General features: G+C 42.5%; 1 non-coding gene across 1 annotated transcript; it reads right to left on the minus strand.

Annotated features, from left to right (window-relative positions):
• Nucleotides 1–24,822: 24,822 nt before the first annotated feature.
• Nucleotides 24,823–24,904, minus strand: trnas-cga (transfer RNA serine (anticodon CGA)). The gene has a single exon. It is a non-coding gene; the product is annotated as a tRNA-Ser (tRNA).
• Between the last annotated feature and the right edge of the window lie 1,296 nt (nt 24,905–26,200).

Raw genomic sequence — 26,200 nt, forward strand, 5'->3', positions numbered from 1 at the left:
TAGTTCAGTCATAAAAAGCTGCCTGCAGTTGTTCTATTGCAAAGTTGGGTTTCAAACCCACGACGCAATAGAGACTGGATTCTAAACCCAGCACATTAAACCACTCGAGATTAGTGGTGCTGGAAGAGCACAGCAATTCAGGCAGCATCTGGTGAGCAATAAAAATCGACGTTTCAGGCAAAAGCCCTTCATACAGGGTTTCGCCCGAAACGTCGATTTTATGCTCCTCGGATGCTGCCTGTACAGCTGCGCTCGTCAGCACCACGAATCCTGAATCTGGTCTCCAGCATCTGCATTCATTGTTTTTACCAACATTCAACCACTCGGCGACGCTCCCTGACGATAACTAAACACCAAACCTGTCAAGGCTAATGTTTCAGCATCGCTTCACTTCAGGCAATTTCCCCTGGCACTTTCTCTGAATACCTTAGCATAATTTTAAAAAAATATTTACAACGATTTGAAAGGTTTGCACGGTGTGGACATTATTGAGAAGCTGAATATTCTTCGACAGTTTTCCCCGGAGCTTCAGGCCTGAGGGATGTCCTTGGAAAAGTTTACAAAATCATGAGGTAGACGAGCAGAGAACATAGTCAATCTACACTTTTTCAGAAGTCACGTGAGTTTAAAGTGAGATAGCATAGGTTTAATGTGAGAGCAGTACAATTTGAAAGGGATGTGAGCGACACTTGTTTTTAATACAGACATTTTTGTGCGTGTGGAATAAATTGCCACATTTAGTGGCAGAGTTTGGTGCACTCACAACACTTCAAAGGCATCTAAATGGGTATGCAGACAGGAATTGTTCGGAGAGATAAGGGACAAATATTGGCAAATATGTTTAGATTAGTTACGGTCATCTGTTCAACAGGTGCAAGGTGGATAGGAAGGTTTGTTTCCGTGCTCGGCAGTTCTGTGACACTCCAGTACCTGACAACAGTTTGAATAGACCACTTTCAAAAACGCATGCTGTTTGTTACTAAGTCAGCGTGTTTGAATTTTATTTTTTTCATGAGGCTTAATGTTTTGAAATGACACAGAGAGGAATGTTTTCTAGACATTTACAGACAATGGCCATTCTCCTTGATACATTCTCAAGTTCTCCATCAAATAATTTCGTTGACTAAAAAAGAACCTCACAAATCGTGTTAACCCCTCAACTCTCCGGTGAATCCAAAAACTGACAGCTCTTAACGTGGACCAGGTGCAAAACTCAAAAGGCAGAGTCATTATCAGACCGACAAACTCATTACTTCTGTCTGTGGGGCAGTGCGAGTCGTGTATGTCAAGAGCTGCTCACACAAATAACACCGAAGCAATTAAAAACGGAGCTTCCTGACATTCCGGAGATTTAGTGCATTGCCAAGTAACAGAAAGTGCTCAAGTAACATTAAACAAAACAGAAAAATGTACCATGCAAAGTGAATATTACCAATTATATTCTCGATTAAATTAGGTCAACAATGCGCTGGTGCCTCCATCTGATCGAGCGAGCCAATCTCCAGCCTCCCTCACCAGGACAGGAATGAAGGAAATGAGAGAAATATAACAAAGTTTCACGTTGCGATTGCCCACCTTTTAGCCACAACAACAAAAAACGAGGAGCAGATTCAGTGCAGGATCTGGCTTCAGAACAGCGGTGAAATAACGACGTCCACTTACTTTCAGGGAAAACTGTGAACAACTCACATTGTCCAGAATATGAATACACAGCGCAGGCTGTTTAGTTCCCATATTCTAGTGCTGTCCTGACATTCATACAATAATTTTCCTTTCAAAGAGAGCGTTTGTAGCTGTGGAATGACAGTGGCAGCTGTTTCTCCTCGCTCTTACTGCCGCCCTTGTCGTGTAGGGGCTGCAATTCTCATCTTACACGCGGTAGTTGAGTGTGCAATTCTCTGTCGTGGAAAAGCGGAGTGTTTTGGAGCAGAAAGGTGTGAAGTTCGCATGCTTCTGGAGTTCTTGTTGAAAAGTTCGATGACGCTAGGAAGATGGTTTGCAGACTTTTCCTCCTTTTCTGGGTGACATTCTCAGCGCTGCAGAGGTTCCTGTGAAGCGCTGCTCTCATGTTTTGGTACAAATTCATTTGGTTTCATTCCCGCTGCTTCCGTTTGTTGGGATTGCAGATTGGGTTCAACGGATGGAATTCGTGGATGAATGCCCTGCTTCCATGAATTGTCTGGCTGTCTTGTACTTGCCCTGCCTTATTATTGTTGTGCTATTCTAGTCGAATATGTGGCTCTTGCCGTTTGTACGTATTGCTACTAGGGACTGCTGGACTGTCGCCCATTGAAATTCTTTGCCAAGAACCAATATCCGCCACCTTCATTCGCAAATGCATGGAACACAAAGTTCGCAACGAGGATTTGCTATGAGGTAATTTTTAAATCATGCTTCCCTGTGTTAAAAGCAAATTCTGGAAAACGATATCCAGACTCCTCCGAACGCTCGGACTTATGACAGCACAGAAACCGAGAGCCTCACTCAGACAACAACTCACGAGAAACCAAGGCCCAATACGCATCATGTGCAGGTCAAACGTGGTTGACGAGATTCCACGCATGGACTGCACGATACACGACATAAGAGAAAGAGGCTGACAACTAGAGAGCTGTATTCATAATTTCATCTGGACTGTAAAAACGCCTCGGACAGCTGTTCCTTGCAGTTATGCACAGAATATTGAATGTCTCTGATTCCAGGGCTTGAATTCGGATGATATGACAGTCTGCAGCACTGGTTACTTCCTTGTGTGAGGTACCTCCTGATGGAACACATGTCACACTCTATTGCTCATTAAGGAATACATCCAAAATAGGAGCTTAGAGCAGCATTTCTGTTGTCCTTCCGGTGCTGTCCCTGACATGCCCTGTGGCACTGCACTTATTCTGTGTTTCCTGAGGGTTCGGCACATGGTTCCACGATCATTTTATAGGCAGAAATCTGCATTTTCGCTTCAATAACGGGTGTATGAAGCGTAGGTCCACCATCCTCTATTCTATTTTTCTCTACTTATGCACAACTGCAATACAGTAAAGGATCAATTGATATTGAAAGATGATATATAGAGGCATGTGAAATACCGAACTTTTAATGACATTTATGCAATGGTTAGAGATTACCTTGAATCAGGAAATAAGGATGTAAAGTCTGTTTGGCTGGAGTTGAGGAACAGTGAGGAATGGACTCACAAGTATGTGTAGTTTACAAGCCCACTCGCAGTAACCACAAAGCGAAATAAATCGTACAAGGGGGAAAAATGCGTGTGAGTGACAAAAATGGCAGTAGTCATGCGTGATCTTAACTTCCCATCTAAAACTCTCGGTCCTATTGTAAAAACGTTTGGAGAACGAAAATCAAAAAAAATCCCACATGTCCCATAAAGCATCACGAGGGATATCTTGGTAATTGATTACTCTACTGGTGACTTAATTTTCCTATTTTCTTGGATACCATCTCTTTAATTGTGAGCATCAGAAAAGGCTTTGTTTTGCCAGCAAGAAATAAATATGTGATTAAGCTTTCTTCGTTTCATGTATAAGATCACTGAGACTCCTCTGCACCGCACTTCTTTTGCATTTCTATCGATTTTACCACTAGTGTGTCTTTTGATTCTTCCCAACAAGGTATATGACCTCGCATTCCCTACATGAAACTGCATCTGCCAAGAATACTCCAATTGTTGGAGGGAATCCTGAGGAACAGAATGTATATGTATTTGGAAAGGCAAGGACTGATTCGGGATTGTTAACATGGCTTTGTGCGTGGGAAATCATGTCTCACAAACTTGATTGAGTTTTTTGAAGAAGTAACAAAGAAGATTGATGAGGGCAGAGCAGTAAATGTGATCCATACGGTCTTCAGTAAGGCGTTAAATAATGTTCCCCATGGGAGACTGATTGGCAAGGTTAGATCTCATGTAACAGCAGTGGACCTAACACCAACCCTTGTGTTACGGCGCCAGGACCTGAACACCAAGAAGAACATGTTCCATCAACTACAACACTGTTTTCTATTGGCAAGCCAATTACTGATCAAAGCTGGAATCTCTCCCATAATTCCATTCCTCCGCATTTTGTATAATAGCCTATTGTGGGGAAACTTATCGAACAACTTGCTGAAACCCATATACACCACATCAACCGGGTTACTGTCATCTACCTGTTTGGTCACTTTGTCAAAAAAGTCAACGAGATTCGTCAGGCAAGGCCTAACCATCACAAAACTGTGCTGACTGTCCCTGATCAGATTATTCTTTTCGAGATGGTCATAAATCCTATCTATAATAACCTTTTCCAACACGTTACCAACAACTGCAGTGAATTTACTGGTCTGCAATTACCAGGGTTGTCTCTACGAAACTTTTTGCACAAGAGAACAACATATGCTATGCTCCATTTCACGGGCTCTATTCCTGTAGACAACGATGATTTGACGATCAATTCCAAAGGCTCATCAATCTCTTCACTTGCGTCCCAGAAGGTTCCTAGGACAGATCCCATCCGGCCCAGGGGACTTGTCTGTTTTCACAATCTTCAGTATTTCTATTACCTAATCCTTGTGAACCTCAATCTCTACTACACTAGACGCAAGTATCTCTGTATCTTCCTCGCCAACATTTTCATTTTCTATAGCGAACACTGTCGAAAAATATTATTTTAGTGCTTCCCCTATCTCCTCTGACTACACACAAAACTTCCCACTATTATCCTTGATTGCCCCATCTCGTCATTCGTAGAGATAATGCTTTAAATACAGAACATTTCTGAAAAAGAACTCGAGTTTCCCAAGTCTAATCAAATTACCGGTCTGGTTTGCAAGAGAAGCTTACTGAACTTGGAGTAGAAATTGTTCCAGTGGGAAAGCTTTCATAACGTACGTCAGCAGGACACGAACCTACGTGGGGAAACCCCAAAAAACTTCTAATCATTCAGCTTAACCACGCAGCCATGACTACAGACAAAGCTGCAACGTTGAGCAGTGACCAAATCAGCCGTGATCTCATTGAAAGCTGCCGCTGACGAGTGAAATGTTTCCATCTCCTTTCATACGTTTGCTGTCATTTGTAAGGTGCGAGACACCAATGTAAAAGAAGAAAAACACAAAGTTAGGAAAAGATATTTGCAGCAAAATTGATTCAAAATTATTTATTGAAAGGAAAATCACACTTGGCAATTTGCTAGATCTCTTTGCGAACATGACCAGCAGAGGTAATCAAGGGAGCTGTTGATTTGAGTATTCTTGGACATGAAACAAACAAAGTTTAGTGACATATTCATTTCTTTTTTTAGCGAACGAAATGGTCTTTCCTGATGGTTACAATTAAAGAGATGGTTCCCAATAACAGACAGAGATTATGTCGCTTGTAGATATACTTCAATGTGATACGATTCACTTTCAGCCCCTAATTACCCCAGAGATGGAGGGGGTGAGTTACTTTTCTTCACTCTTCAACTCCACAGCATGGAGGTACAGACATGAAACCGCTAGAGATGGAGTTCTTGAATTGGGAACCAGCGACACTGAAGGAACTAGGCAAAAGTGAGGACTGCAGAAGCTGGAAAACTGATTTTAGATCAGTAAATTCCTTCATTACTGTCCTGGTGAGGGAGAAAGGTGATTGGCTCTCTCGATCAGATGGGGGCACCGGCGCATTGATGGCCTAATTTAATCACGGATATAATTGGAAATGTTCACTTTTAATGGTTCGTTGTTGTGTTTTGTTTTATTATACTTGAGCACTTTCTGGGATTTGGCAATACACTAAATCTCCAGTAGGTTTGGAAAATGCATTGCTGTTATTTGTGCGAACAGTTCATGTCAGAGACGACTCACAGTGCCTCACAGACAGCACTTAAGCTTCGGTGTGTCTGATCATGGGACTGCCTTTTCAGTTTTGATTCTGTTCCACGTTAAGAGCTTTCAGTTTTTGGATTCGCTGGAGAGCAAAGTGGGTAATGAGATACGTGAGGTATTTTTCTTCAGCCAATATCTTTGATGGCGAACTTGGGAAAGTGTCAAGAAGAATGGTCATTGGCAGCAAATATCCGGAAAACCTTCATCTCTGGATCGGTTGGGCTCATTGACCCTCCAAACAAAATAGCCAAACTCGCTGGCTGAGTAACAAACATCATGCATTTTTTTTTGCAAATGATGTATTCAAACTGTTGCCGGTGGCTGGAGCATCTCAGACTTGTCGAGCAGGGAAACAAATCCCGCGATCCAACTTCCCCTTGCTGAATAGATAACCGAAATTAATCCATACATTTCTGCCAATATTTGTGCCTTATCTCTCCGAGGTCTTCCTGTCTATACACCCATTCAGATGCCTTTGAAATGTTGTGAGTGCACCAGACTCTGCCACTAAATGTGGCAAGTCATTCTACACACACAAAATTTCTGTGTGAAAAAACATGTGTCCCTCACATCCCTTTTAAAATTTTCCTCTCTCACGTTAAACGTTTGCTATGTAGATTTGAACTAGCGTGTCTTGTGAAGAAGTGCTCCCTGACTATTTACTCTGTCTGTCTTCCTCATGATTTTAAAAGCTTCTGTGAGGCCAAACATAAGCACTGAAACTCCTGGGAAGCTGACGAAGCCTATTCAGTTTCGTTCTCATGTCCAAGCAGCGCAAACCTTGCAAATCCTTGTAAAGGTTTTCTAAACTTTCACTTGCAAGAAGTGTGTCGAGCTGCAGCACTTGTTTGACCGCGTGTCTACTCTGGAGCTGCGGGTGGACTCACTGTGGAGCATCAGCAATTCTGGAGAGTTACGTTGCCTCCAAGGTGCTCAGGCCAGGGATGTCGCCCATCAGCTCAAGAGCATTCGAAAAGGGGATCGTGAACAGCCAGTTGTCTTGGTGCATACAGGCACCAACGAAAAAAAAAACGAGATGAGGACCTGCAGGGAGAATTCAAGGAGCTAGGAGAGAAATTAAAGAGGAGGACCTCAAAGGTAGTAATGTCGGAATTACTGTCTGTGCCATGTGACTGCCAGCGGAGAAATGAATAAAAAAAAGGCAGGTGAACACGTGAGTTGAGGAATGGTGCTGCAGGGCGGGTTTCAGATTTGTTGGATTTTGTGACCAGTTCTGGGGAATGTGGAACTATAAGAAAATTGATCTACATCTGAACCAGACGGGAACGTATGTCCTTTCGGGAGTTTTTGCTACTGCTGTTGGGGAGGTTTTATACTTATGTGGCAGGGGGCTGGGAACCACAAGATTAAACAAGTCGGCAGTGAGGTGGAAACTGGAAACGCTAAGAATCTGGAAGATAGCATTAATAATGGGAAGAGTAGGCAGAGAGCAGATGAATGCAAAAGAACTGGTGGCCTGAAATGCATCTACTTTAATGCATGGAGTATAGACAGATGAATTTAGGGCTGAGGTTGGTGCCTGGAATATGAGGTTATTGCGATCACAGAGATTTAGTTGATGGAAGGGCATGGTTGGCAACCAAATGTTCTAGGATATAGACGCTTTAGACGGGACAGGGAGGGAAGTAAAAGGGGAAGGAGTTGCATTGCTGGTCAGGGATGATATCATGGCTGTGCGAAAGGAGGACACCATATAGGGCTTGGGTCGTGAGACACTGTGGATGGAGCAGTGAAAGAAGAAGGGTGAGGTTAGATTTTTGGGGCTGTATCACAGAGAGCGTGAGGTGAAAGAAAAAATAGTTAAACAGACCATGGAAAGACGTAGAGGCAATAATTTAGTGTTGATTGGAGATTTCCGTTTTCCCAACATTGACAAGGATACTCTTAGCGTCAGTGGTCTGGATGGGATACCATTTGTAAGAAGCCTCCAGGTGAGTTTTCTGGAGCGGTATATCAATAGTCCGACGAGGGAATAGGCCATATTGGAACTGATATTGGGGAATAAGCCAGGGCTGGTGATAGCAGTTGCCGTGGGTGATTTCTTTGGGAAGTGCCCAATATTCTGTAAGTTTTAGAATACTCATTGACAAAGATGAGAGTGGTCCTAAGGAAAGAGTACGAAACTGGGCCAAAGCTAATTATATCAAAATTATGCAGGAGGTCGGTAATGTGGATTGGACACAGCTATTTGTAGGAAAGTCCACAGTTCATATGTGTCAGGCTTTCAAAGATAGGTTAAATATCGTGCAGGATAGGCATGTCCCGTTGAAGGCAAAGGATTTGAGAACTGTTGATGATAGGACAATTGTACGACTCGCCAAGAGGAAAAGGGAAGCATACATAACGCCTCGGCAGCTAACAACATAATGGTCCCTGTAGGAACATGAGAAGTGTAGGACAAGTCTTAAACGAGGAATCAAGGGTGTTAAAAGGGGTCATGAAACAACTTCACGCTCGCACAATTAAGGAGAATCCTAAAGCCTATTACTCATATATAAGAAGCAAGCGGGTAACCAGAGAAAGGATTGGTCCACTAAAGGAAAATTAAGGAAGGCTGTATGTCAAATCTGAGAGAATGGGTATGATTCTGAATGATTATTTTGAATCAGTGTTCACTGAGGAGAGGAACATGATGAATGTTGAGTCTAGAGGAAGACATTTGATTAATCTGGATCATGTTGACATAAGTAGGGAAGCTGTATTGGGCAGGCTAGGAATAATTAATGTGGACAAATCCCCAGGAACGGATGGGATCTATTCCTGGTTCCTGAGTGATGTGAGAGAGGAAATAGCTGGGGCCCTGACAGATATCTTCGTGGTATCCTTCAGCACAGGTGAGGTTCTGGCCGACTGGAACGTTGCTCATATTGTCCCCTGTAAAAGAAGGATAGTAGGGATATTCCGGATAACTACAGAACAATGGGCCTAACATCAGTGTTGGGAAAGTTGCTGGAGAAGGTACTGAGTGATAGGATCTATTCATATTTAGAAAATAATGTGCATATCAGTGAGAGGCATTGAGTCTTTCGGGGAAGTGCCTAAGTTGATAGATGAAGGAAAGGCTGTTGATGTCATATACATGCACTACAGTAAGGAGTTAGATAAGTTTCCAATGGTAACCAAATACAGAAAGTAAAGTAACATGGTGTGCAGGGTGTTCTAGACAGGTGGATAAAGAATTAGCTGAGCAATAGGAGACAGAGTGGCAGTTGAATGGAGTTTCTGGAAATGGAGAAAGATGACCAGTAGTGCTCCACAGGGGTCAGTGTAGTGGTCACTGCTGTTTGAGATATACTTAAATCATCTGGAAGAGAGCACTGTTGCAATAATCAGAAAGTTTGCAGATGACACGAAGATTTCTGGAATAGCAGAAATTATAAGTGAATATTAAAGAATACAGGAGGATACAGATATACTGGAAAGTTGGGCATAAAAGTGGCAGCTGGGGTTCAAAACAGACAAATGTGAGGTGACGCATTTCGGTCAGTCTAATTCTAGATGGGGTTATATAATGAACGGAACAGCTTTGAGGGAAAAAACGTTGATGGATAGAGAGATCTGTGAGTGCAGGTCCATTATACACTGAAGTTTGCTGCACAGGTGGATAGAGTGGTCAAGCAGGCATAGAATATGTTTGGCTTCATTGGATGGGGTATTGAATAAAATGGCTAACAAGTCATGTTAAAACTGAACAATACATTGGTCTGACCACACTTAGAATACTGTGTAAATTTGTGGTCGCCACATTACCAAAAGGATGTGGACGCTTTGGAGAGGGCGTGTAAAAGGTTTCAGCGGATGTTGCCTCATATGGATGGTGCAATCTCGGAAGAGAGGTTGAGTAGGTTAGGTTTGTTTTCATTAGAAAAAAGGAAAGTTTGAGGGAGACCTTTTTGAGCTTTACATAATCATGAAGAGTACAGAGAGGGTAGATAGCGAAAAGTTTTATTTCCCAGGTTGAAAGATTAAATACCGACAGGTCACGCTTTCAAGGTGAGACGTGAAAAGTTTAAGAGGGAGACACGCGGCAACTACTTGACACAGCGGGTGGTGGGTGTCTGGAACGCGTTCCCAGAAGAGAAGGGAGAGGTAATCACGGTAGATATATTTAAGAGGCGTCTGGACAGATCCATGAGTAGGTGGGGACCAGAGGGATACAGATGCTTAGGAATTCGGTGACAGGTTTAAACAGTAGATTTGGATCGGCTCAGGCTTGAATGGATGAAGGGCCTGTTCCTTGTCTGTACATGGTTTTTGGTCTTTCTTCTTAAATTACGCCAATTTCATTACAAAATTTGCGAGGTCTAAGTGTCTGAAGTGAATCCATGCTGAAACACTAGTCATAACAAATCTGAGTGTTGGCTTTTGTGTGATAGCGTGGTCGAGCGGTCTAATGTGCTGGATTTTAAGCTTCAGTTTCTATCGAATGGCGGCTTCAAATACCAGCATTGTCAGTGAGCAACTCTGTGAGAGAACTGCGCATGTGTGGGTGCCTTTTAATTTGAGTGTTTGCAGCTCCTCAGTGTGCTTACCCTCTCGGTGATAAAATCAGCGACCGTCTCTGAAAACAACGCAAGTTCCTGCTGTCGGACAGATCCTCACATCCCGTCGATAACTTTGCTTTTGGATATCTGCGTTGCCAGTTTCTGTCTCTCAAATGGTCAGTGCATTTGGCTGAAATGTTGGTGGTTCGAGCCCACCCAGGGAATAAGCCTCAAATATTTCGGCACAAGCATTTACCCCGACCATGGGGTTACACGCAGCAGAATCCGACATCACTTTCTCCAAGCTCCCGATGCCAACAGAAAGCGGCCACTGCAGCTTCAATCAGCGACTTTCTGCCAAGCCATGGGAAACAACTCGTGGAAACTGCTCCCTTAGTAACAGCTCTTTCCGTGTGAAAGGAGCAAAACTTTCACTTTAAATTGGAAAGGGCTTCAGGACATTGGAATGTTGCTCCAGTTCTTCGAACGTGTTATAAATAAAACTCCTGACTTGAAAATAAGAAGTGGTAAAGGTTTTAGGTAGAAAGAACAAAGAAAGTGTTGATTGAGACGACTCTGTCTCGTCAGCAGATGGGAAATGCCCAAAACTGTATACGGAAATGATTGGGTTTCCTTAGGTAATTGCCCGACTGATTTACTGTCTGCCAGAGAGATTGGAATTCACATCAGCGACAGAAAGGTGTGGGTAAAAATATGAAGATATTAAGGTTGAAACTTAAATCCCGGGACAAGTGGGGAATAGATTGTAATGCTTTGAAGGAATAACTGAAGTGAAAGCTGTGAATGATATTTTTGTGATGCGGAGGAATGAACTGGATCCTAACAAATTGCTGATGAATTATGCTCACAATGTCATAGCAAACTAATCCACAGTGCACCGTGCTTGGTTATCTCAGTCGGTGCAGTGTGAGATGCTTAATCTGAGGCTGGTGGGTGCAAGCCTCACAATGGGCGCTTTCACTGCTTAATACAATTCCGGCTCTTCGTTCCACGTGCAGTATTGTTGCTGCTTTCATTGACACATCTGTCCACCTGCTTTTGATCACACGTCGGTTTCTGAGTGAACACTGTTTCCATTTTACTGGTGGCGCCAGAGACAACTTTATCAATGCAGCCGAAAATACAATGAATGTTGTCCGTTTGAAAATGTGAGGTTCCAAACCAACCATGCACCACCCAAAGTGTTCAAAGGCACGGAAAGCGAATGGCCACTTGCGAGGGGTCTGACAGAGACGGATCAATGTCACATGGGTCCTGAACCAATTTTCAGTGATTCAGATTGTTCTGATGGAATCCGAAGTGTACTCTCCCTCATCGTTTTGCAATTGTTCTTCTTGTGTTTAACGTAATGAACAGTATATTGTCAGGAACGAGAATGGAGGTGCGGCAGGATCGTGAGGTTTCAGTGTGGGACATAGACACAGTAAGTCAAATATACCCAGAGCACGGGAGAGCTGTTTGCTCCAGGATCACTGCCATCTTCTGTTTCTAAACCAACATATGAAATTGCTGGAAAATCTCAGCAGGTCTGGTAGCATCTTGGAAATATAAATCGATTTAAGACTTCGGGACAAGTGACACTTCATTTCCATGTCCATCTCCACCTGCTTTTGCACACTCTTCATTTTTATTGAATGTCTCCTGACTTCCAACTTTATATTCAGTTTCTCTTTTATTACTTCCTCTCCAACAATTTTCCAGGTCTCCAATTTTGGATCAGAACTGTTCCATCTTTCACATTGCCCAGGACTTCGGACTGAACAAATAACTCTGTTTCTATTTCCTTAGATAGCAGATGGCCAGAGACTGGAAGGCAGTGTTGTTCCGAAAACTCATCCATGATTCACCCTGAGTCCACAGGGAGCAAGACGGTTACACGCAGCAGAATACGACACCATGTTCTCCAATTCCCCCGATGCCAACTGAAAGCGGCCACTGCAGCTTCAATCAGGGCTTCCTGCCAAACCCTGGGACGCAGCTCGTGGAAACTCCTTTCTCATTAACTGCTTTTCCCGTGGGAAAGGAACAAAACTTCCATTTTAAATTGGAAACGGCTTCTGGAGATTGGAAGGTTGTTCCTGTTCTTGGAACGTGTTATAAAAAAAACTCCTGTCTTGAAAATAAAAATTGGTAAACGTTTTAGGCAGGAAGAACAAAGAAAATGTTGATTGTGAGGACTCTGTCTCGTCAGCAGATGGGAAATTCCCAATACTGTAAACAGAAATGATTGGGTTTCCTAAGGTTATTTTCCGACTGACTTACTGTCGGCCAGAGTGACTGGAAATCACTTCATATGAAAATATTCGGGTTGAATCTTAAATGCTGGGACAAGTGTTAAATAGATTGTAATGTTTTGAAGAAATAACAAAAGTGAAAGATGTGAATTATATTCTTTGTGATTGGGAGGAATGAGCTGGATCTTTGCAAATTGCATGTGCCAGGTGAATTGTGCTCAGAATGAAATAGCAAACTAATTCGTCGTGTGCCAAGCCTGGATATCTCAGTTCGGTGAAATGTGAGGTGTTTAATCAGAGAGTCGTACGTCCAAGCCCCATAATAGTCGTTTTCACTGTTTAATAGATTTCCAGCTTGTCGTTCCACATGCAGAATTGCAAACCAAAGCTGGTGGAGCGTTCTTGTTGCTTTCGTTGACACATATGTCCTCCTGGTTTGATCACATTTCGGTTTCTGAGTGAAAACTGTCTGAACTTTACTGGAAATGCCAGAGACAACTTTGTCAGTGCAGCTGAAAATACTATGAATGATGCCCATTTCAAAACGTGAGATTCCACTACATCGGTGCACCAACCAAAATGTTCAAAGACATAGAACGCGAATGGCCATTTGTTCGTGGTCTGACAGAGACGGCTTAATGTCTCATGGTTTCTGAACAACAATTAACTGATTCAGAATGTGCTGATGGAAAGGAACGGAGCTCTCCCTGAACGTTTTGCAATTGTTCTTGTGTGTGCTCATGTAAGTTTATGTAAAGAACAGTTTATTGCCAGTAACGAGGGTGGGGGTGGGGAAGCATTCTGAGGTTTCAGTGTGGGACAAACATGATTTGATCGAACGGGTAAGTCAAATATTCCTAGAACATGGGAGAGCTGATTGGTCCAGGAACACTCCCATCTTCTGTTTCAGAATCAACAAATGAAATTGCTGGAAAATCTCAGCAGGTCCGGTTGCATCTTGAAAACGAAAACCGAATGAGATTTCGGGACTGGTGACACTTCTTTTTCCATATCCATGTCCCTCTGCCTTTCTACAAACTTCCTTTTTATTGAATACCTCCTGACTTCAAACTTTATATTCAGATTCACATTTATTGCTTCCTCTCCAAACATTTTCCCAGTCTCTAAAATTGTATCATGCTTGTTCTATCTCTCACTTTGCCCAGGACTTACAACTGAACAAATAACTCTGTTTCTATTTCCTTAGATACCAGATGGCCAGAGATTAGAAGACATAGGAGGACAGTTAGCGCTTTCAGAATATCTAGTCTGCTCTGCCATTCGATCTTGGCTAATATCGTCTTAACCCCATTCTCCAGTCCTGTCCCTGAACACTTAATCCCCAGTTTTAGGATCCAGTCTTTTTCCCAGAGTGGGTCCTAATCCGTCGCCAAACCCTCCACATGTGTTGGCAGCTGTTACACCATGTCTACGTGTCATCAGTCTCAGTTTCAGTGATTCTCGGCAAACACGAACTGTTCTGAGCAGCTCGATCGTGTCTCTGGCCCCACTGTGATCCTGTGGTGGAGCAGTAATCATCTTCATCTCCTACGGAAAGGATCGGCGTTTCAAAAAAAAATGGACAGAAAGAAAGATAGGCTTGTGTGTCAAGATATGTGGAGGTAATTGCTTTCTGACCTGGTCAATAAACCTTACTCTGTATATCCCCACACATTCCAGCTGCTGTGGTGAAAGGGAATACAAGTCCAATTAATTGCCGTCTACGCTTTTATTCGATATGTATTCTTCCTTGTTCTGAATATGCAGGGATGTTTCCAGCACTGATTGCCACCATTTCTAAGAGTGCATGCCGCGAGCCCTATTATTTTCTGGAGAGTAGCAGTAGCAGTTTGTGTGAAAGTGGCCCAGTACAAAGCTTAGAAGAAACATTGTTGTTCCCTCTTTACGGACGACAGTCTTTCATATCATGATCGATGGGGCTTTGTTGCATACTCATCAGCAAGCCTTGTTTTGAATTTACTCGCTCAATACTACTGTAGCGGTGGAAAGAATATAATTCCGAATACCTGCTGAGTGAATTTCATTTTCAAATTTCTATTCGCACTGGTCCTTCATATGTGGCGATGTTTATATCACTGCTGGCCATCCTGTTTAAGAGTGCAGTTACATATGTTCCTCTAACTTGGCGCTGCAGGGAAAATGGTCTGCGCCTTTTCAGCCAATATTTCCTGGATATTTCAACATGGTATTCTTTATTTTTTCATTCATGTCCATGGACACAGTTACCGGGCACTGATCCTTTCTGTAACAACAGGACCGCATTTACTTTACATGCGAAGGTGGCCTGGATCAGTAACAAGGAGAGTATTCATTTCCTTCTGTCACAGAGAACACTGGATTTATGATGTTAGTCTCTGTCAAATGCATCCGAAAATGTGCTCTGAAAGCTTCATTTGAACGCTGTCTGGCGTTTCTCAACGTGTGTCAACCAAAACCAGAAATCCTCAATCATAGTTTGGAGCAGTTCACATATTCGAGTTTCGAAGCAGCAGACACGGATACAGTTAATTCACAATGAAAAGATTTACAGGCACAGATGAACTATCGACTCTTGTTCTCTAACTGTTACTAATATTACCGTGTGGCCTGAAGTCTAAGCCATGTTGTCACTGAAAATGAGGAAATCACAGACAGGCTGCCGAATGACAGTATGTATTTTGTTTTCTTGTTCTCACAGGGTTCCAGGAAAGTATGACAGCGAGGGAGAGGAATGCAAGTCAAGTGCAGCTCTGGTGAAACACCTTCTGTCTGATTCAGTCATCAACAAGAAACGTGAATGTGACTAAAGCGGGAAACCTTTTCACGATCGAACAAAGAGCAATCACGAACAGTGACCACCTCTTTGACATCTCAGATCGCCTTTGACCTTCCCTGAATATGTATAGGAACTAATTTTTGCACACCTCAAAGTGAGAACTGTTTGATTTACCGACAATAAGTGAGTCACATGTCCTTGATTCCCACATAGGTTTCCAACTCAGCTTGCAGCCAGGTGGCAGTTGCTCATGGCTCTGCTGGATAATGCACTATTATGGAGAAATAAAATGAAAGTTGGAACTCTTATTGGCTCTGGGTTTCGAATACTCTTGCTTCGTGTTCTGCCATTCTCGGATTCCAGTGCTAAACCAGTTTTTCAGTTCATCTGAGCAGCAGGAGAGTCGGCGTTTCTGGCAGGAGCAGAATTCACCATCTCCAGTGATCACTTTATCTGAGGAGAGCAACGAGCAAAGTTTTATACAGCGAGTAATCGGAATTGCATTCCGTTTCAACATGACAGCAGATATGGTCTAGCAAATTCAAAGCCATATTTGCTGATGATAACAACAAGCACGACCGCTCAGATAGAGCAATTTCTCCCCACCGCTTTTTCTGCAGAACTAGTACAGTTGCTGTGAGTCTGCTGCAGGGTATCATCAGGTACATGCTTTTGGGTTTCCGGTTTTGGCCTGTGTGCTCGCGTTGCTGAGCGACCTGAGACTCTGATTTCAGATTTCAAATCTTAAGAAGGCTTGTGTTTGCATTCCTGCGCGGCCACGTGTGCTAATGGATTAAGCTGGCAACGAATTGCAGGGATGAGTTTTGTTAAAGTTGAACAGAGAAAGTAGTAATTTCTTCTAACCCGGCTGTGATGTGGCACAGCAGAAAACAACCAATATGTCAATGCCCATGTTTTCTCCTTCTGCTCTACTTGTCACGTTCCCCTCCAGCTGAAAGGCCACCAGCATAATATACGACTCAAAAACAGGCTGCGCCAAACTTTCATATTCCAGACAATTTGCATTTTTCACAGTATCTCTGAAAGTGAATGGAGATATTTATTTCTCTGTTGATGTGAAATTAGGTTCTACATTGAATCTGCTCGCAGTTTTCTGTTGTTCTTGCGAAACGGAGGGAAATTGCGATATGAAACTTGGTTACTTTTCCCTAATTTCCTTAATTTCTGTCCTGATGAGAGAGGCTGGTGATTGGTCCTCTCGATCCGGTGGAGACATCAGCCCAATTATTAACCTCATCTCATCGAGACTGTAATTGGTAATCTTCACTTTTCATGGTTCATTGTTAGTCAGTTCTGATTAATGTTACTTGGCACTTTCCTGGAAGTATTGGTGCTCTAAGGCACCAGTACGTTGCAAGCACCATTTGGAATTGCCTCACTGCAATTTGTGTGAGCAGCTCATGACCCAGACGACTCGCTCTGCCTCACAGACAGCATTCATGAGTCCGTATGTCTGAAAATAGGTTCTCTTTGTCAGTTCTGCTTCTGGTCATGAGTTGTCAGTTTTTGGTTTCGCTGGAGACACACACACAGACAAAGACACACATGCACACATATATTTTGTGTGGTGTATATTTTTGGTACTTTCAGAGTTACATTGCACTTTGCTCAGAAACCATATACATTCATGTAGAACTCTGAGCTCAAAAACTGCATGGAATTATGTAAAACTCTGTTATCTCACTTTTTGAATTGGAATCAATATAAGCATCAGGTCATAGACAGAGAACTCAGGGGGCTAACACCTTCAAAAATATTGTCTAGCTATTGCCATTGTTAACAGCTAACCCGAGAATACAACTTTTTTAACAAAAGGGTTTTGTGATTTACACATGGAATACAGTGATAGTTTCACTTCTTTCAACAGATGAAAGGCTTAACAGACAATCAATTCTTCAATGTATAATTTCAGTTACATCACACTGCAAATTTTTGCGAAACATTCTGTGTTTCGATCGAGCCCTCCACAAACACCTGATGAAGGAGCATCGATCCGAAAGCTAGTCTGCTTCCAATTAAACCTGTTGGACGATAACCTGGTTTTGTGTGATTTTTGACTTGGTACACCCCAGTCCAACACCAGCATCTCCAAATCACAACTTATTCCCGACAACTTGCAAGTGTTCCCTTAGAAACTGCAGCTTTTTGGAAACGTATTACTGGGACAAAGTCATTGCTCAATGTGATGGGATGCACCATCAATCCCTAATTACTTTAGAGATTGAGATTTTGAGTTACTCCGCAGAACCCTGGATGTCCTCAGTAGCGGGGTACAGGCATGATGCCACGAGGCAAAGATTTAGAAGTAGTGACATTGAAGGAACAGCGAGATATTTTCAACTGGGAAACGTGAGAACCTTGGAGGGGTAATTGCGGTGATAGCTTTTGCTTGTATTTGCTGCCATTGTCCTTCCAGACAGATGCTGATCGATCACTGAATTGTTCTGGCAGGATCCGTATGTGTGTTCTGGGTGGAACCAGGATTTAGTTTTCATTCGGATAATTCACAAGAAGAGAATTAACTCTTCATTTCCTGACTGGGCATGAAAGCCTGTTCTGGGCAATGCAAACTCAGACTCATATTCAGGGATGTCCATTGATACTGCAGTAGCCTTTGGGACCTGTACAAACTCTAGTGCCTGCTCTTCACGTCATAATCGTCTTCGTCAGCAGTGTTTCTCTCTCCAAGTTTCCAACTCGGTTCATATTATCACCATTAGTTTCAATGTGAAGAAGGCAATGCTGTGATAATCTGCTGTTGTTCAGCAGATATATTGCAGCAAGTTAAGTAAAGACTGATGCTAACACGAGCTCGTTTTGAGCTGCGCTGATGTGTTGGCAGCAAGAAAGGCAACGTTCAACTCGCCTCATTCCGGATGACGGGCTCGAAACGACCAGTGGTTTCTCGCTGAATTAGTTCAGGCTCTGGAAAGTAAAAAACTTCAAGTATGAAAGTACAGTGTAATGAAATGTTTCACAGAGTGGGGCATTCCAAGTGAAACAGTGACGGTGATTATGTTTGCTGATTTTTCACTTTGTGAATGCTGTTTCCCTGATGTGGACGTTTATATTACCTATATACAAACTGTCACATCCAAACCTGGTCTTTGGGTCAGTGACGGAATTGGTAACACGCCTGACGTCGAATTAGGGGATTGTCTGTTCGCATTTAAAATCACGAGGATGCAGCGAGCTAGTCCATTCCTGTTGTCTGTCAGGAACGGAAGGGTTTGGGTTTTCGAATTTTCAGTTTCTTTCATCCACTTCAAATTCTAGCTCAGAGCAACGTCTCTCATTGTCTGGAGAACTGGCTTTGGTTTAACCAAAAGCTGCCTTTTGGCGGTTGAACTTGCATGTTGGAGCGGACATCTGAAGTGAAGTACAAGGAGCTGGTCAAATCCTGAGAACTCTGCCACTCTTGGGGAATGTGTCGGTGTGTCTCTTTCTGTGGGAGACACGACGTGGGTAATAACACAGTGTGACTATGCCAAACTTTAATCCCATTGTTGTGTCATCTAAGATCAAAGCGAGAACCTCACTGCCATTTGCACTGGAAACATCAGAACACATAAGGTGATGGACCAAAGCTGGAAACTGGGAATAGAATAGATGAATGTCTTTAAACCAGACTGCACCAAATGGCCAAATGGTATTTTCCATTCTGCAAAACTTGAAGACGAGTAGAAACCAATCTGCAGTGAAACTGATCAGAAATTAAATGGAAAATCCATTTCATTGAGAATAAGTGCAAGAGCGTCTGCCTTCATTCCGTGTAATCTCGTAGTTAGGATTTGGAACTCTAACTGCAATAGTGTTGGTTCTATTCTCAGACAGGGAATGCATGTTTTATTGTGCAAATATATCGTGGTACCAGTATTTCTTACCACTGGTCCGAACCTGGTAATGCTTGGTTTTGTGCCAGGTTATCAAAAATCAAAAAGATACAGGTTTTCGAAATATGAACTAAAAACGAGAACTGATAGAGAAACCCGCTAAAACTGGCAACATCTGTGGAGAGAAACAGGTTTTGTTTTTCTTAAGATAGACAGGAAACAGGTTAGTTATAGATTTCTAGATTATACTGTTGGGAAAATGATAATCTTACCTGTCGAATCAGGATATTTATCAAAATCACTCTTGAGCTTACAAACATCGAATTTACAATCTTTAAAGGACTTAATCAGCTGTCATGCTACTTTCATTTTCCTGATCTGGTGGAAGGCTATATTTTAATGGCTACATTTCCTTTTAGTTTCCGTTATTTAGCATTCACGCCGAATGGAGAATTGATTCTTTCAGTGTCTGCCTCAATATGTGTCTTTGTTTTTTCTATATTTGTCTCTGTATCCTCCTGGGCCTTTTTCACATTCTCCGACTCTCTGGCTATCCATATCCCTCATTTTCCATTTCTGCTCTTGAAAAGTCTGACATTCAGAGACAGTTTGTGATTCGAACTGCTGAGAGGCTTTCTGATGCCTGGCTGGAGTCGGTCGAAGTAGTCTCACATTCTCTGGATAATGCGTCTGTCACTTCGACCTGAGGGAAGGAGATATTTCTTCCTCAAAATCTAAAGACCCTTTCGAAGTTAAAGTTTATTATCTTATCCAACAGAAAAAGAAAGAAATTACATGATAGCTGAAGAAGAACAATGATGCATTTACTGTTGGTGTACAACGAATGAATGGTGACAGCAGAGAATGAGGGTGATCATGTCGTGGTGTCAGTGCCATTACCACAACATTTCCCGGGAATGCTGCAGTGTCTCCTGCCTCACCACTTTATTTCCACAAAACTGGGAATGAAGGAATGAGAATAAGAGGATGAGAAGCAGAAGTGCTTGTGGAACCGCGGGAAGAATCCCCAGGTTAAAATAGTAGTTAAAAAGAGCAACCTACACTACTGGATTTAAACCAAGAAAATGAAGCCGGAACGCGAAATCAGAATGTACAGCAATTCAAACAGGACACTAAGTTTCTCGATCAGCAACACAATACTTGCGAAAAATAACGAGCTTTCAATACAATGAGCAGGCACCAGTGTGATGGGAGCTGCTTTCACCAGCTAAGCCATGGCGCCACGTTAAAAGCCAGATTTCTCGTCCATATGTGCAATGCCTGAACCACTTGATCACAGGAATTCGAAAACGCGTTTTCTGTATGCAGTATGAATGGCAATCAAACTCTGCTTGTGCAAAAACAGACGTTTCAATGCTGAGCATGCCCCACTAAAAAGGCACAGAAAAAGACAGTATCCTCTTGCATTGGCATTCAACAGATATTTTCGTCTGTTTAAACTGACAGAATAAAGAGGGTGTGCTCATCTCCTCTCGCGTCCCATTAACCACGTTAATACACACGCAGGGATTTTCAAACCAAGATGAACAGGCTCATTGTTGTGAATTGACAGCAGTGGTGTGTGAGTCATTGTGAACAGTGAGCAATAAATGCTGAACCAATAGCACTGACACTGAGCCTTGCACCATCAGCTCCACACTCACATCTTGTGTCATGTCTCCTCGGCATCACTGCATTTGACTTTATTTATTCTACCTTGCACCTCTCCTCAATTTATTCCCGACCGCTTGCAGTGTCGAATTAGAACATGCAACTATTAGAAACGCATTTCTGGGACACAGTTGTCTTTCAATGAGGTAAGATTCACTGCCCATCCCTAATTATCCCAAAGATGTAGGGGACGAGTTACTTTTGTAAACTCCTCAAATCCTTAGTATGGAGGTACTGACAAGAAACCGCTAGAGATGGAGTTCCTGGATTGTGGAGAGCAGACCGACCCCAAACTGCGAACGTAACTCACCCAGTGAAGAGTAGATGGACCCCACTCTGTCAATGTAACTCAACCAGTGGACAGAAGTCTGACATCACACGATCAATGTAACTCAACGAGGAAATTATGGCCTGACCGCACTCTGTTAAGGTAACTCACCCAGGAAAGAGTAAACTGACGCCACTCTGTCAATGTTACTCATCCAGGGAAGAGCAGACTGACCCAACACTTTATATGTAACTCACACAGCAAATGGCAGACTGACACCACTCAGAGAAGAGCAGGCTGTACCCATTCTGTCTCTGTCACTCATCCAGGAAAGAGCAGGCTGATCTGATTCTGACAATGAAACACAAGCAGGGAGACGAGCCTGACCCCACTCTGTCAAAGTAACTCACTCAGAGAAGAGAAGACTTATTCCATTCTGTCTATGTGAATCATCCAGCGAAGACAGTAATGAAACCATACTTGCTGTTAAACTCAGACAGAGAAGAGCAGACTGTCACGATTCTGAGAAAGTAACACGCCCGTGGAGGAGCAGACTGACACCACTCTCTTAACGTTGCTCACCCAGAGAAGAACAGACTGAGTGCACTGTGTGATATTACTCACTAAGAATGGAGCAGACTGACACCATTCTGTTAATATGACTCTCCCAGGGAAGAGCAGATGAAGCCCAGTCTGTCAATGTGACTCAACCAGGGAAGAGCACTCTGACCTCACGTGATCACTTTAACACAACTAGGAAATTGCAGACTGACGCCACTCTTTCAATGCAACTCACCCAGGGAAGAGCAGACTGATCCCACACTGTCCAAATAACTCACTCAGTGAAAAGTAGACTGATGCCACTCTGTCAATGTAACTCACTGAGGGAAGAGCAAACTGACGCCACCCAGTCAGTGTTACTCACCGAGGGAACAGCGGACTGACCCCACACCCTCAGTTTAACTCATCAGACTGATCCCACACGGTCAATATAAGTCATTCACTGAAGAGCAGTCTGACCCCAGTCTATAAAGGTAATTCACTCAGGGAAGAGCAGACTGATCCCATTCTGTCTATTGCACTCACCCAATGAATGAACACTAACCCCACTCTACCAATGGAACTCGCCAGAGAAGAGGAGACAGAAGCCAGACTGTCAACATAAATTATCGAGGGAAGAGAATACTGACCCTGCTCTTTCTGTTTCACTCAGGCAGGGAAGAGCAGACTGTCACCACTCTGTGAAAGAAATTCGCCCAGGGAAGGGCAGACTGACCCTACTGTATCTGCATGACTGACACAGATAAGAGCAACTAATCCAACTCTGTCAAAATCTCTCCCTCAGGGAAGAATACCCTGACCCCTCTCTGTCCATGTAGCTCACCCAGGAAACAGCAGACTAACCCCACTCTGTCTATTTAAGTTCACAAAAATCCTCTGAAGTACGTCCTATCCAGACACTCTCCACATCACTGTCTCTGTAACCGTGTGCGTTCAATGGCGAATCCAAATAACCTGCAAATGTTTAGAATGTGGTAGCAAACCAGAGCTACCACACAGTAATTGGGCGAATGTGCAAACTTCCATCAGGCAGTCACCTAAGCCTGGAATGGAAACCAAACCCGTCAGCAGTCGTGATTATAAAATGGCAGAACAGAAACCCAGCAAAAAAGAATTGCTGTGTGTTGCAACGATTCTGAGTATTAATGAAGCCCCCCTCACTGTAGTTAATTTCCATTTTCATCACTGCCAACCTTCTTCAAAGCAAAGCACGCACTTGCTTTTTTCAGACTTCCGATATCCCTCTTTCATCCCGCTTTTTACCAAATCATATTTCTGACTTTACAAACTACGTCATAACAGGTTGACAACTGCAGAATGAGCTTTGATCCGTTCTCCACTGATGTTGAGAGTAGTAATACAGTATATTCGAGTAGGACTTGATGCGCTTGCGGGTGGTGTATTCGCGGCATTATGGCTTCTTTTTTTCGTTTTCGGTTTACTATTTCGAGTTCATTGCGCAGACTTCTGAAGAAGACTTTTTGGAGTCGAAATGGTAACTGTGTTTTCTCTCGAAAGACAGACGTAGCTTTATTTCTGTTCTCTTATAAATTGATCTTCTTCTGATCTTTGCATGTGAAATAGGGTGCATTACTATTGCTCGGTTTTAGTTTCAAAATCAAGAGAAACATGAAGGAGACAAAATCAAAGAACACAAAGTACTGAGTTGTTAAGATAATTTTTGCAGCAATGGTGGACATGAAGGTCGAATTAAGATAACGGTTCAAGAACATTTAGTCCGGAAGTGGTCTGTGACTTTAGTTCCAAATATATGTTTTCGTTGTTCCAGTACATCTTTGTTAAACCCAGAAAACATTGATTGTTTTCTGTATTCATTTTGTTTCGCGATATCTGTCTTCTGGTCGATCAGGGACAACTTGAATTTGCGTCTGCATTGAATAAGATTTCGCTCTTTCTTTTGAGAAGCAAACCTGTGCATTATGTACCACTTTTCATGCTGATGGCTAAGAAATTCAAAATGAATTACGGTTTATGAATCGTGAGCAAGAATGAAGTGATCCACTGGCGAGCAGATGTCACCACGCCCTATTCCTACATCGGGCCTGAACGGTCCATTGGCAGAGTCTACAGAAAGGAAATGTCTAAGTGAACTAGTCCTTTGTTCAGTTTGATTTGATACCAATGGTAGTGCTGTTTCGGGGCAGAAATGTGTCAACATCTCTGACGTTAGAGTCAAAATTTAAGTCACATCTACTCTTTGGAGTGTCTTCACATATCGGAACATGCTGACATGAAAACATCTAGCTCTGATAGCAAAGGTTTTTACATTAAAGTGGGAGTATGTTTAACTAAGCAATTCAGACGGCCAAGATGAATAATTGGCATTTGGTTCTTCAATCTGAGCTCTCCACTACAAACTGCTCCAACGAAGGCCGTGGATAAGATCCCCATCGATTATTTTGGTCCATTTTAGCCTCAACAACAACCTATTGTTCTGAACAATGCTACACCGCAAGCAGAGTGCTAAGTCTGATTTTCATCGTTAATTTTCAAATTCAGTTCTTATTGCACAGTTTCTTACGAATGTGGACAGCAGAAGACCGTTAACATTCCATTTCTAATATTTCCAGAAAATTCTACTCCACCGATATCGCCTTGCCTTATCACACCTCAAGCCAGGAACCTGGATCAGTCGAGTTGCTTTTTCGAATTCATTGACTGCTGATATAATAGATTATTGGCCTTGAGAGTCAGCTGTAAATTAGGTTGAACTTTCTCAGCTTGACTTTCAACTGATCCTAAAAAAAAATTCCTCACCTGCAGGTAAATGCATTGCATTGCTTCTTGTTTTGCTTAATTCCACCCCCAACCCCCCACTCCCCACTCCCGACTCCCGAACATCCAAATTTCACGACAGTTCGACAAATGTTTTAAAACTGATTTGTGTTGGAAGTTGGTGGCTTTTTGCGTCTCGACATATAATTTATTCAATTGGACGTCTTGAAATGACTTCGGATTCTGCACAGTTGAAATTTCACTTTCGATTGAATGCAAAGCTCAAGCTCCACGAAATTCCAAATTCCGCTAAGAGATTAATGACTTTTAAAGGAATCAGCGCTGTGAACAGGATTCGAACCTGTGCGGGGAGACCCCATTGGATTTCGAATCGAACGCCTTAACCTCTCGGCCATCACAGCTACAGAAAAGTTGCCAATTTTCATAGTAAAAGAACTGAATTCATGAAATACGCAAGTTGTTTGAAGAACAAATTATCAAGACCTAAAGATTTCGCCAAATCCTTTGCAGAGACCTAGACGAACGTTACCTTAGCAGATTGACAGGCTTTCACCGCAAACGAGATCCTGACACAGCTGAAGTTGTGGGAATGATTCTTGGTCGAATTTTAGAGTCACGGATGTACACCACATGAAGAGAGGATCATTGTTTCACTGCGTCCGATCGACTTTGACTCAATTGCTCATCATCTGGTGCCACAGTTGTTTTTTAATATTCATCAAAATATGGTATTAGAAATATTGATGCTAAGTCCATAAACACTAGCTATATTCGTAAAAAAAATCGGAATTAGAAAGAATGCAGAACCAATTTACAGGAATGGATCCAACAACTAATCCGTAAGTTCGGACAACAGGTAATGAACTTGTGAGCACAAGAGAGGAAGATTGACCGAAGATTTGGAACTTGAAATCGTCTTGACGGAATTATTTGCAAAGTTTTTGCGGTTATTCTAGAGTCAACAAGTCCTTGAACAATACAACACGGAAAGTGGCCCTTCTTTCTAACTTGACCATGGTGGACAGTTATCGTAAATTAATAGGCCACATTTGCCAACATTTGGCCCACATCCCTCTAAACCTTGTTACTCATATATCCATCCAGATGCCATTAAATGTTATAGTTGTACCAGTCTCCAACAATTTCTCTGGCAGCTCATTCTGGACACGCTTGAAAAAGTTTCCCCTGACGTCCCTTTAACTCCTTACCCACTAATTTTAAACCGATGTTTTCTAAATTTTGACTTCCGCACCAGCAGGAAAACACCTTGATGAGTCAACCTATCCATGTCCCTCATGATTTAATAAATAGCAACGATTTGACTTTATCATAATTGTCAGGAGGGTAATGTGTTGAGATTATTTGTCGAAGGTTTGAAGTAGAAAGTCCGATGTACAGATTTTTAGAATTGCATCTTGGAGAAGTTTTTAATAAGTCATTGAAGTCTAGCAGCAGTTGTAGAAGTCTGTTGTGAAAGCTGCAGAAGGATTTCAGGGCACGAGAACGAAGCATTATTTCCAATGTATTGTGGCTCAGTTCAACCGCACTTGGACTACAGTATGAGGAATTATAATCCTCAATTTAGGAAAGATACTAATGCCATATGAGGAATACCACGAATGGTTATTAGTCTTGATGTCATGGATGAACGTTAGTCCTGTGAATTGAAATTGGGCAAATCCGGTCTTTTTTAAACA

Source organism: Chiloscyllium punctatum, chromosome 28, assembly GCF_047496795.1.
Source record: "Chiloscyllium punctatum isolate Juve2018m chromosome 28, sChiPun1.3, whole genome shotgun sequence".
Classification (NCBI taxonomy): domain Eukaryota; kingdom Metazoa; phylum Chordata; class Chondrichthyes; order Orectolobiformes; family Hemiscylliidae; genus Chiloscyllium; species Chiloscyllium punctatum.